Source organism: Bombina bombina, chromosome 6 (assembly GCF_027579735.1).
Source record: "Bombina bombina isolate aBomBom1 chromosome 6, aBomBom1.pri, whole genome shotgun sequence".
Lineage (NCBI taxonomy): Eukaryota > Metazoa > Chordata > Amphibia > Anura > Bombinatoridae > Bombina > Bombina bombina.
Window position 1 is genome coordinate 606,821,688 of NC_069504.1, and position 14,227 is coordinate 606,835,914.

General features: G+C 38.5%; 1 protein-coding gene across 1 annotated transcript in view; it reads left to right on the forward strand.

The window, feature by feature from the left end:
- IGF1R (insulin like growth factor 1 receptor) overlaps window positions 1–4,170 on the forward strand; it is an 857,678-nt gene extending 853,508 nt beyond the window's left edge. The window contains exon 20 of the mRNA XM_053717616.1: window positions 1–4,170. This exon is cut by the window's left edge and continues 4,049 nt beyond it. The gene's annotated coding sequence lies outside the window, so the exon portion shown is untranslated.
- Window positions 4,171–14,227: the final 10,057 nt, after the last annotated feature.

The window sequence follows — 14,227 nt, forward strand, 5'->3', positions numbered from 1 at the left end:
ATTATCTTGCTTGGCAATTAAAAAAACTTATGAAAAGGGTGTTAATGCCCAATATTCAGCTGAGCACAGTTGGTGAATAGACATTTCAAACACCATTACTTTCTGAGATATTTCATTATGGACATAAATAAATATATTAGGATGTTTTCTGCAGACTAATATAATTGTTTTCTATATATGATAATACAGCTAAGACTCTTCTATGCAATCTTCTTATCCAGTCAGCTGTTAAACTCTTAAACCTCAGAAAACATGACACTGCATTCTTAAAGTAAGCCCTTCGTCTTAGTATATCTAAACACTGTTTAATGTTTTCGGGCAGCTAGATAGCTATGTGTATATTCTGTTTGGTTACTAGATATTGTCACTTTTGGTCTCAGTTAAAGTGATTGAAGTCCCATAATACAAGCTTAAGTGCCCCTTAATTTCTGTTCTGAAGCAGATAACCTCTTGATATTGTGATGACCTCTTGATATGGTGATTTCCTCTACACACACCTTTTCGCACATATTGCTAAACAGGTTCCTCAAATCTCAATCAACTATGAGGGTTTTGATTAAACTGTCCAGTTTGTGTTTATATGTGTGATGTTATTATTATATGGAGTTAAAGCAGAAAATACCCACTTGTGTGATCACCGCAAGAAGTACTGTATTGTCCTAATCACCATTGTGGATGAGTAGTAGCAAGGATTGTTTTTGTTACATTTTCTATATACCATGACATCTGCCTTTTGGTAAATACAGACAAAAGGTTTGACTTATCGGTCCTTTGCAAATCAATCTTTATTTGAGTTGGGAGAGTGGTAAATGACACTCCAAAAGACTCCTTCATGCAGAAATGGTAACGTCCACTTACTCCCAAACCTTTCAATAAATGATTGAGAGTAAGTGGGCATTACTTTATCTAAATAGAGTATGGTATGTATACAAGAATCTTTTAGTTAGTATTAATTCCCATGATAGTAGTTACCACAGCATTTTCCTGTTATTTTGCAAGTGTCTGCTTTTAAAAATATGTAAACCCCTTATAAGATCCAGAGAGAATATATTGACTCTTCAACTGGAAGACTTGTTAGTTCTCTTACAGCAGTAAATCATATTTTGTTGTATAGGTTTGCCATTTAAACTGGTGGCGATGTTACACTGCATTCTTAGCATGACTTAATTGACATTGTGAAGCAGTCATTTGGATTTATATTTGTCTGTTGTTTAGGACAGCCATACATTGAGATTTCCAGGCTGCAAAAATCATATTAATCATTAATTGTATGCTTAGCAAATTGTTAACAAAGAAATTGGGCAACAGGTCATTAGGATAGGTTTAAATATTTTGGGTTTGAGTGCTGTTCCTTTATGTTACTGCATACGTGAATGTATATAACTAGTCAGTGTATCAGAGCAAGCAATTAATTATTTTAAATGTATTTAAACTGATATTTTGAAGGATAGTTACAATGAAGGACCTGTTGTTATTTACATTCAATATTCTTAAAGGCCTGACTTGATTCTAGCCTCTCCGATATGGCAAACTAGAAACAAATCATTTCACATGGGTTTTGGTCAGGATTAGCTATCTCGACTGTCTCCATTCCCATGGCAACATTCACTGGTTGTAAAGCTTGACTGAAACAGATGTGATATGTCTGACAGAAATCAGTGTTACAGCTATCACCAATTGAACCTCATAGAAATGTGCGACTTGCTGTGTTGCTAGACTAGATCACATTGCTACAAAAAATGCAAAGACTTATCAAAATAGTAAAGCCGTTCACCTATCTCAGCATGAAAAATATCCAGACATCCTTTTTGTGAATATGGCTTCCTTAAATCAAGTGAAGGCTAAAAAAAAAGCCTCTGTTCAGATGTATGTGGATGATTCTCATTTGACTAAATTTATAGAATACTAATCCTTATGTCATCCTCTTATCACAGTTTGACTTTTTATCATAAGAAATTAATGTTATCTGAGTAATATAAGATGAGAGGACAAGAAACAAAATAAAAGGAGCAGACTCTAAATTGGTGTTATTTACTTATTTCCACTCTTTCTTTAACTCCATTATTATTATTTTGTGTATTGGTGTTGACTTTTTTTTTTTTGAGAGCTTGTTTTTTGTTTTAGAATGTGCTGGGTGCAAACAATATAAACACATACAAAAAATTGCCTGTATTTAAGTCAAGTAGATTCTTATGCCGTATAAACTTTGGTCATTCTCAAACGTCTGAAGCAGGTAAAATTAATGTATGTTCAGAAGAAATGTATCCTTCTGTTGAGAGGAGTAGAAAATACAGAACTATTCATTTATATCTTATTTATTGCATTCATTATTCTTGAGGTTACAAGAATATGTTCTTAATTTATTTCTGTGGCTAGGAGTGATGCTAAATATGCACATTAATGGATACTCACAATTGGTTAGGATTAAAATATGAAATTACTTTTAATGGCATGACACATTGTGGCACCAGGGTCTATATTCAAAAAATCTTAACCAAAATTGAAGCTTTTTTCACTACCTGTTAACAGCTCTTACATATTCTAGAAAATATGCTACATAAAGTAATTAATCCTGCCACCTCAAATGGCTGTGCACCTGGACTATCTTACTGCCCCCCAAAAAAATTCCAGAAATATTTATTATTATTTTTTTAAACAAACATGTAGAGGTAGAGATTTTAGGGGTAAGCATTGTATCCATGCACATTAGTCCACGTAACCTCTTGTGAACCTCTTGTGTATTAAACTCAAATTAATTTACGGTAATCTCTGCTGTCCCCTAGATCAGTTTGCATGGTAGGAGTTAAACATTACCAACAGGATGAGTGAATCAAGTAGATTATGGGGTAGTCTTTTCACACACAAAAAGTGAAGAATAAAATAGTAATTTTGGTTTACAATATCTTAAGTCTTTACTTTGGTTTTCTTTTAGGTAAATACACACATTGTCTAATATGTAGTTTATAAAACAAGAAATGAATTATGAAACTGGCACTTTCTTTTGTATTAGATGTTTTATATATAGATTGTGAGCTTGTATATCACCATATTATGTATGTTATAAGTCTGATCTGCAGCACACTAGAATGTATTTAGGAGTTGGGAATTTTCATATATATAATGCCAAACCTTTTTTTAAATATATCTGTTAGGTGAACAGTTCTGTATTTTCAGCTCCTTTTTTTTTAACTTGTTTTTTTTTTTAACTTGTTTTTTTTTTTTGTCGTTGTTTTGTTTGTTTTATTATTCATAACCCTCTGGTTAGATTTTGATGAACTAAACTGGTCATTTCACTCTACTGTACAGTTAACATAATATAAAATAGTCATTACTGGTTGGGAACAGAAAATGGAATGGTTTGAGAAGTAGCTTAGAAAATCTAAAATCACAATTTGCCTTTTATAAATTAGATCACATGGTCATGCCACTAGTAGAGCAACGTCAACAGAACATTTTTATTTGTTTAAACAAATAGAAAATTGCTCGGACACAGTCATACAAAACAGTAGATTAACTTCTTTTCTGCCAAAGAAGGATCCAAAAGTTATTGTGCACTGTATTACATATCGTTTTTAGCAAGAATCTGGTTCAAAGAACAACCTATAACTACTTTTCTAACCTTTCCTGAAGCAAAGAGGATTTTTTACATTATTTCTTCTTTCTGTTTTCAGTCCAGTAAGACTTAGATGAAAGAACTGGCCAGAGTTTCTTTCTACCTCTGGGACAAAAAATAAAAAGTACATGAGAAAAAAAAAAAGCGCTATAGATTTGAAGCATTGCAAATAAAATAAATGGGTTAAAAAAAAAAACCTTTTTTTTTTTTCTCCAAGTTTTCATATTAAAAAAATAAAATTAAAAAAATACAATAAAAATAACATGGCCAATTTGTAACATTAAAATGATGCTGTGTGTAAATTATTCATAAAGATTCCTGTGTTTATATCAAAATGAATCAGTAGATAAAAAAAAATGTTTTTTGTATATTCTGTTGTAAGAATTTATTCCTGTTCTTGCTATATACTCTGAATTCTTTACAATATTGAGAAGAAGAAACCTTGTCTATTTTGAATGGCTGAACCTAAGACAGTTTTAGTTTCTCTTACTCTGCTTTTTTTCTAGTAGTTACAATACTACAAGATTTAAGTTAAATAAAAAGAATTCTATATGCTATATTTTGTCTTTTTGATATTTTTATTTCAGATTTTACGTTTTGTGTGTATGAAAACTTAATAAAATATTTTGTTTCAAATATGTATGTACTTAAAGTTTTACTCCCTGTTTAGGTGTGTACTTTAACTTAAAATTCTATATTAAATTTTTGCAGGCCTAAAATCACTAAACGTAACAATGAGAAAAACTTCAGTTTACAATTTGATTCTATGGAGCCTACATACTAAAGGCTGTGACACACTGTAAGCGGAGCGGCGCGCAGCGTGTAGATGCGGTTGTGCGCGCTCAGTGTGTCCTGCCTTTTCATCTCTGAGCAGTCTGCTGCGTCAGGCCGCGTAGCTGAGCTATCAGAGATGAAATATTTGATCTTCAGAAGCGATGCGACACGGAGCGAAGCAGCTGCTTCGCATCGCTTGCAGTGTGTCGCAGCCTTAAGACCATCAGTGATTTCTCATGCTTTAAAGTAATGACTTTTAACGTTTTTTGCTTTGGCAAACTTTTCAGATCTATCTGGTACCACGTCAATGCTGTTGGCCTACTAGAATTTGAACATTAAAATATTCAATATAGTCTAGCAATATTGCAAAATGTGTTACTATAATTTTTTTAAGATGGTAATAAAATAAATCAATATATATATTGCAATATTGCAAAAAGTGCTACTATTCTTTTTTTTTTTAAAGATGGTAACCATTAAATCCAAGAGAAATTGTAATATTTTTTTTTGTATTACTCTTCCCTTATATTGGGCAATGGTCCCGACTGAGGGCTGTAGCACTCGAGATTTAGTTAACCTGCTCAAGAATGACTACTTTAGATATTATTGTGAGTGATTCTTTACCATGTAAGTTTGTTATTACTTAAAGGGACAATGGCAGTGAAGTCAAACATTTTTATTCATGATTCAGACAGAGCATGCAATTTTAAATACTTTTCAATTTACATCTATTATCAATTAGTCATTTGCATTGTCTTCTTGGTATCCTTTTTTTTTTTTTTTTTTTTTTTTTTTTTTCATCATCAAACTAAGTTTAATGAACAAAAACAAAATAATCACACAACAGACTGTATCATCATCAAACTAAGTTTAATGAACAAAAACGTTTTTTTACTTGCCTTTTTCTGCAAACAGTTCTCTGCATTGAGTCTGCAGCTAAGGGAAGTGGCTGCTAGTAGATCTTGTCCCTTTGAAAGCTGATCCATTAATCATGTCTGGCTTGCTTTTCTTTGCATGTGTTTGCTGCAAAACAAGCGGACAACACAATGTATGCATGTGCTAATGCTTTCAATAGCAGTCAATGCTTTTCAATAGCAAAAAAAGGGCGTTATTCTGAAATGGCGCAAATTGAACCATCGTAAACCGAGGGCCACCTGTATATGTATGTGTTAATATCTGTATATACATATATATTTATGTGTTAATATGTGTATATACAAATATATTTATGTGTTACTATGTGTATATACAGATATATTTATGTGTTAATATGCTTATATACATATATATTTATGTGTTAATATGTGTATATACAGATATATTTATGTGCTACGATGTGTATATACATATATATTTATGTGTTACGATGTGTATATACATATATATTTATGTTTTTTGTTTTTTTTTTGTTTTTTTTGTTTTTTAGTTTTTATTTTTTATTTTTATTTAGTATGAAAGTAAAAGGTAACAATTGGGGTCGCGCAGGACCCCTACTCCAATATCTTTAAACATAAAGTTTGTACGCATATGCCCAAGATGGATTAACGTGCATTAAATACATAAGAGAATAACTTGATAACTATTGGGGTCGCGCAGGACCCCTACTCAAATATCTTTAAACATGAAGTTCGAACACATATGTCCAAGATGGTTTAACGTACATTAAGTACATAAGAGAATAACTTAGTTCAAGTCGGTGAGGGCACATATTTCTTATAAAATGAAAGGAATTGAGGCGAAAGTAGTCCGCCTAATTGGAACCCTGTTAAGGGCTCTGCTTGTGGGGGGAGGAGGTAAGCTAGTGCTGAACATCTGAGAACTATAAACATAAGGGTGATTAGACTTAACAGGGTATAGGGGGTAAAAATAAGTGTTGCTTGTTCTGGGCAGAATATACTTTCCATAGCTTTCTTTAAGATAAGACGAATAGCAGAGACCTGGACATCCTGTAGAACTAAAAGCCCCCCTACCATGCTATGGGGCTTTACTGTTTAGCGTCGCTAGACTACAAAGTTTGAGCTAACATCAATCTTGTAAGAATAAGTTAGTAGCATGATGTTCAACTGCCGACTACAACTTAGGGATCTCGCGTTAAATAACCAAAGGTTTGTGTGTTCGTGGGTTAATCTTCCTTTATATGGACTCCCTCAGGACCCTGGCCACTGGTCCGGAAGGAGATTCACATGTTTTGTAAGTGTTGTCTCGGACAAAAGTGTAACAGTGATACTTAGATAATACAACAGTAAAATATACTTGTCCCCACTGAGGACCCCCTCTCGCCCCCAGAACGGACAGACTCATAAGTGTGGTATATCAGTATCATTAAAAGTATCATATTTGTGACCCACAATTAGTATAACTATAATATAGCTGCCATGACATCAATTTCGCCGGTTTGCGTATGTAACTCCCCCGGGGCTCCCCACTAACCCACAGGCAAGATATACAGAAAAGATGTCTGCAGCCTATGTTGGAAAAAGCCAGCAACAAACTATATAAGCAAAGCATACTACAAGATAAAGTAATATCAAGGTCCCACAGTATTACTATCAGGGCTGTCCTTAAGCTGCACTATATCATTCTCACTGGGTGCCAATTATTAGGGTAATGGTATGACCCAGACGGTATTATTATGATCTTGAAATACCTATCCTTGGGCACCCGGCATTAGTAAGTTGGAGCGTATAACAAATTAATTCTAGCATATTTAATTTGCAACACATTATAAATGAACCTTTTACTAATAGTATAAGATAAGCAGTGCTCTACAAATAGCCTCACATTGTGTGATGCATAAGCTGACTCTCTGCATATCCAGATCTTAAAAATGTTTCCAAAGTATACTCTAATGTCTCAGGAGCTAGAAGAAAGTTCCCAAAGTATATAATGACACAGTGAGATAGCATTGGGATAAGGGTTATGAACAACAATAAACATGGTTTATGCTTACAATAGTTATGCAAATAACACAAATACAAAAACAAGCTGCATTCCCTGTTTTTTTTTTATAAACTGCAATGATGTGCATAATAACGTTATATTATTAAAGTCTATGAGCCAGTATAAGCTCCTTATTAGGCAGTTCCCGGTATGTAGCAAGGTAGATAAACCATTCAGATATGAATTGCAGCTAAGAGTGGCAATTTGCGACACCTATTAAGAGGTGTTTCAGATCAGGGATCGTCATATACGTTTGCACTACATGTCTTAACAAGGGAACACATAACCAATCATTTGAGATAGAAACCCCAGTGTTAACTAGTTAATAACCAAAAGTCAACTCTGATATTAATCTGGGGTTACCAAGAGTCGTCTCCTTCACCCTACTCCAGCTTTAACCTTAGAGCGCCAGGCTAGAGTGAATATAGGATGCGTCATAACCAGCCTCAGAAACAACCGCTTTTGTTTTATGGCGGCCATTTCCACTTTGCTTCCTACGCTCAAGTCCATAGAGCGCTGCCGTTGTATCTTTGGTCCCTGCTTGCTGCTGGTGACACATTCAATTTCTGTATGGCCATCTGCAGACCCCTGAGCCATCGGTCGCACAATTCCCCAGCCTCGGTCTGCCGCTCCATCATCCTGGCCCGCTGGTAGCTGTCCCTCCAGCCCACCAAGGGCCACACTAGCCAGATGCTCCTCCGTCGCAGGGGCAGCCCAGTCTTTGTGATCCAGTCCTTCAAGTGTGCTAGGACTCTGGCTGGGGAGGCTCTGCCACAAACCTCTCTGTGTACCAGCTGCTTTGACCCTGGAGGCCCTGTGTTCGTGCGAGCATATTACTGCGTTCACCGCTTCCTCAACGCACTTGAGTTGTTCAGAGAGGAGCGTCCGAAGGGTCCTGTAGGACAAGTGCGCCATACTTGCAGTATTTAAAAGTTATCCCCCTGGTTCTTATGCTCAGACTCTTGCAAGCTGATCTGATGCCGGTCTCACAGAGACACATACCTCAATATAACTAGCAGCGTCTCCCTTAAAAATGGCGTCCGCATTCAGCTACCTCATGATTTCTCCAAGGACTCTGGGGTAAACATCGTTCCCAGTTTAAATTTAAAGTTACTTCAGTGGAGCACAATGCAAAGCTAGTAGTATATTTACTCAAATTAAATAATTAGATATCCGTAAAAATCCTGTTGTGGCTTTTAAACAGTCCAAAATATCAGGAGCTCCTAGCGTGCACGTCTGATCTCTTCAACGGCTAGCTCCGCCCCCCCGGTATCCTTTTTTAAAAAGCATAGCAAGGTAGAGTCCGGAACAGCAATACACTACTAGTAGTTAGCTGATAATTTCTCCAACATTGGTGTGTCCGGTCCACGGCGTCATCCTTACTTGTGGGAATATCTCTTCCCCAACAGGAAATGGCAAAGAGTCCCAGCAAAGCTGGCCATATAGTCCCTCCTAGGCTCCGCCCACCCCAGTAATTCTCTTTGCCGTTGCACAGGCAACATCTCCACGGAGATGGTTAAGAGTATGTGGTGTTTAGTTGTAGTTTTTTTTATTCTACTATCAAGAGTTTGTTATTTTAAAATAGTGCTGGTATGTACTATTTACTCTGAAACAGAAAGAGATGAAGATTTCTGTTTGTGAGAGGAAGATGATTTTAGCAGACAGTAACTAAAATCCTTTGCTGTTTCCACATAGGACTGTTGAGATGAAGTAACTTCAGTTGGGGGAAACAGTTAGCAGACTTTTCTGCTTAAGGTATGACTAGCCATATTTCTAACAAGACTGTGTAATGCTGGAAGGCTGTCATTTCCCCTCATGGGGACCGGTAAGCAATTTTCTTAGTCTCAAGCAGAATAAAGGGCTTAATATGGGATATAAAACTGGTAGACACTTTTATGGGCAAAATCGATTGCTTTATTTGGGCATTTTATACATGTTTATGCTGGTATTTCACATTTATAAACTTGGGGAACGTTTTTTTAACGTCAGGCACTATGTTAGACACCTTTTCCAGTCAGGAAGGGCCTTCCCAGTTATAGGCTGAGCCTCATTTTCGCACCATTACTGCGCAGTTGTTTTTGAGAGCAAGACATGCAGTTGCATGTGTGAGGACCTGAAAATAGTTGGAAAAGTTCCTAGAAGGCGTCATTTGGTATCGTATTCCCCTCTGGGTTTGGTAGAGTCGCAGCAAAGGCTGTAGCTGGGACTGTAGAGGGGTTAAAACTGTAACCGGCTCCGGTTTCGTTATTTTAAGGGTTAAAGCTCTCAAAATTGGTGTGCAATACTTTTAATGCTTTAAGACACTGTGGTGAAATTTTGGTAAATTTTGAACAATTCCTTCATATTTTTTCACATATTCAGTAATAAAGTGTGCTCTGTTTAAAATTTAAAGAGACAGTAACGGTTTTGATTTAAAACGGTTTTTGTGTTTTTACTGACAAGTTTAAGCCTGTTTAACATGTCTGTGCCTTCAGATAAGCTATGTTCTATATGTATGAAAGTCAATGTGTCTCCCCCTTCTAAATTATGTGATAATTGTGCTAAAGCGTCCAAACAAAGTAAGGACAGTACTGTCACAGATAATGAAGTTGCCCAAGATGATTCATCAGATGAAGATAGTAGACATGGTTCTACATCATCTCCTTCTGTGTCTACACCAGTTTTGCCCACGCAGGAGGCACCTAGTACTTCTAGCGCGCCAATGCTTATTACCATGCAACAATTGACGGCTGTAATGGATAACTCCATAGCAAATATTTTATCCAAAATGCCTGCATATCAGAGAAAGCGCGATTGCTCTGTTTTAAACACTGTAGAGCAGGAGGGCGCTGATGATAATTGTTCTGTCATACCCTCACACCAATCTGAAGGGGCCATGAGGGAGGTTTTGTCAGATGGGGAAATTTCAGATTCAGGAAAAATTTCCCAACAGGCTGAACCTGATGTTGTGACATTTAAATTAGAACATCTCCGCGCACTGCTTAAGGAGGTGTTATCTACTCTGGATGATTGTGACAACCTGGTCATTCCAGAAAAATTATGCAAGATGGACAAGTTCCTAGAGGTTCCGGTGCACCCCGACGCTTTTCCTATACCCAAGCGGGTGGCGGACATAGTGAATAAGGAATGGGAGAAGCCCGGCATACCTTTTGTTCCCCCTCCTATATTTAAGAAATTATTTCCTATGGTCGACCCCAGAAAGGACTTATGGCAGACAGTCCCTAAGGTCGAGGGGGCAGTTTCTACTCTAAACAAGTGCACTACTATTCCTATTGAGGATAATTGTGCTTTCAAAGATCCTATAGATAAAAAATTGGAGGGTTTGCTTAAAAAGATTTTTATACAGCAAGGTTACCTTCTTCAACCCATTTCGTGCATTGTTCCTGTCACTACAGCAGCGTGGTTCTGGTTCGAGGAACTAGAAAAGTCGCTCAGTAGAGAGACTCCATATGAGGAGGTTATGGACAGAGTTCACGCACTTAAGTTGGCTAACTCTTTTATTTTAGATGCCGCTTTGCAAATAGCTAGATTAGCGGCGAAAAATTCAGGGTTTGCAATTGTGGCGCGCAGAACGCTTTGGCTAAAGTCTTGGTCAGCGGATGTATCATCCAAGACAAAATTGCTTAATATCCCCTTCAAGGGTAAAACTCTTCGGGCCAGAATTGAAAGAGATTATCTCAGACATCACTGGGGGAAAGGGCCACGCCCTCCCACAAGATAGGCCTTTCAAAGCCAAGAATAAGTCTAATTTTCGTTCCTTTCGTAATTTCAGGAACGGACCGGGCTCTAATTCTGCATCCTCTAAACAAGAGGGTAATACCTCACAGACCAGACCAGCCTGGAAACCGATGCTAGGCTGGAACAAGGGTAAGCAGGCCAAGAAGCCTGCCGCTGCTAACAAAACAGCATGAAGGAGTAGCCCCCGATCCGGGACCGGATCTAGTGGGGGGCAGACTCTCTCTCTTTGCTCAGGCTTGGGCAAGAGATGTTCAGGATCCCTGGACGCTAGAAATAGTTTCTCAGGGATATCTTCTGGAATTCAAGGAACTACCCCCAAGGGGAAGGTTCCACATGTCTCACTTATCCTCAAACCAAATAAAGAGACAGGCATTCTTACATTGTGTAGAAGACCTGTTAAAGATGGGAGTGATACACCCAGTTCCAACGGCGGAACAAGGAATCCGATTTTACTCAAATCTGTTTGTGGTTCCCAAAAAAGAGGGAATTTTCAGACCAATCCTGGATCTAAAGATCCTAAACAAATTTCTCAGAGTACCATCGTTCAAGATGGAAACCATTCGAACGATTCCACCCACAATTCAGGAAGGTCAATTTATGACTACCGTGGATCTAAAGGATGCGTATCTACATATCCCTATCCACAAGGAACACCATCAGTTCTTAAAGGATTCCAAAACTTTCCTTTTTTCACTCTTCTGAAATACCTCAAATCGATAATAAATATAGTAAGTCATAAAACGTACCTGGTTTGAAATGTAAACGAGGGTTTTTAGCGTAAGAAAAAGATATATCAATTTCTTCAAATAACGTCACCCAAGCCAAACCCCCTTCTACAGTGGCTAGATTAGAATATCTTTTGTCCAATCGCTATGCGCTATCGTGCATCTAATTAACGCCATGATTTCTCATCTCGCGCCTGCGCAAATCATTTAGCCGTTTAGCGCATGCGCATATTGCTGATGATTACGGCGGTCTGCGGCTCCACAGGATGGTGACGTTGAAGATGACGCGTCAAACAGATCGCGCATGCGCAGTTCGACGGATTACGGCCATATTGATAACGCAGGTTATCATGGACGATTGGTTACGATGGACAGAACTTGTAAGTGTGGGTTTGGAAATATATAAATTTTTTAATAAGAATATCGAGAGAACGATAGAGATTGTATAATTGAAGCATATTAGAAATATGTTAATTAGATATGTGTCGATGAATATCAATCAAGTTTTTTACAAGGTTTAGTGTCCCTTTAAGGTTCGCTTTTCTGGACAAACATTACCAGTTTGTGGCCCTCCCATTCGGGTTAGCCACTGCTCCAAGGATTTTCACAAAGGTACTCGGATCCCTTCTAGCGGTTCTAAGACCAAGGGGCATTGCAGTAGTACCGTACTTGGACGACATTCTAATGCAAGCGTCGTCTCTTTCAAAGGCAAAGGCTCACTCAGACATCGTTCTGGCCTTTCTCAGATCTCACGGATGGAAGGTGAACATAGAAAAAAGTTCCCTGTCTCCGTCGACAAGAGTTCCCTTCTTGGGAACAATAATAGATTCCTTAGAAATTAGGATTTTCTTGACAGATGTCAGAAAGTCAAAACTTCTAACCGCTTGTCAAGTTCTTCATTCTATTCCTCGTCCTTCCGTAGCTCAGTGCATGGAAGTAGTAGGATTGATGGTTGCAGCAATGGACATAGTTCCTTTTGCGCGAATTCATCTAAGACCATTACAACTGTGCATGCTGAAACAGTGGAATGGGGATTATACAGACTTGTCTCCAGTGATTCAAGTAGATCAGAAGACCAGAGACTCACTCCGTTGGTGGCTAACCCAGGATCACCTATCCCAGGAAATGAGCTTCCGCAGTCCAGAGTGGGTCATCGTCACGACCGACGCCAGCCTAGTGGGCTGGGGCGCGGTCTGGGAATCCCTGCAAGCTCAGGGACTGTGGTCTCGGGAAGAGTCTCTTCTCCCGATAAACATTCTGGAACTAAGAGCGATATTCAATGCTCTCAAGGCTTGGCCTCAGCTAGCAAAGGCCAGATTCATAAGATTCCAATCAGACAACATGACAACTGTTGCGTATATCAATCATCAGGGGGGAACAAGGAGTTCCCTGGCGATGAAAGAAGTGACCAAAATAATACAATGGGCGGAGAATCACTCCTGCCACCTATCTGCGATCCACATTCCAGGTGTGGAAAACTGGGAAGCGGATTATTTGAGTCGTCAGACATTCCATCCGGGGGAGTGGGAACTCCACCCGGAGATCTTTGCCCAGTTGACGCAACTATGGGGCATTCCAGATATGGATCTGATGGCGTCCCGTCAGAACTTCAAGGTTCCTTGCTACGGGTCCAGATCCAGGGATCCCAAGGCGACTCTAGTGGATGCACTAGTAGCGCCTTGGACCTTCAACCTAGCTTATGTGTTTCCACCGTTTCCTCTCATTCCCAGGCTGGTAGCCAGGATCAAACAGGAGAGGGCCTCGGTGATCTTGATAGCTCCTGCGTGGCCACGCAGGACTTGGTATGCAGACCTGGTGAATATGTCATCGGTTCCACCATGGAAGCTACCTTTGAGACAGGACCTTCTTGTTCAGGGTCCATTCGAACATCCAAATCTGGTCTCCCTCCAGCTGACGGCTTGGAGATTGAACGCTTGATTCTATCAAAGCGTGGGTTTTCAGATTCCGTGATAGATACTCTGGTTCAAGCCAGAAAACCAGTAACTAGAAAGATTTACCATAAAATATGGAAAAGATATATCTGCTGGTGTGAATCCAAGGGATTCCCATGGAATAAGATAAAGATTCCTAGGATTCTTTCCTTTCTACAAGAAGGTTTGGATAAAGGATTATCTGCAAGTTCTCTAAAGGGACAGATTTCTGCTTTATCTGTCCTACTGCACAAACGACTGGCAGTTGTGCCAGATGTTCAAGCATTTGTTCAGGCTTTGGTTCTGATCAAGCCTGTTTACAGACCTTTGACTCCTCCCTGGAGTTTAAATCTAGTTCTTTCAGTTCTTCAAGGGGTTCCGTTTGAACCTTTACATTCCGTAGATATTAAGTTGTTATCTTGGAAAGTTTTGTTTTTGGTTGCTATTTCTTCTGCTAGAAGAGTTTCTGAGTTATCTGCTCTACAATGTACTCCACCCTATCTGGT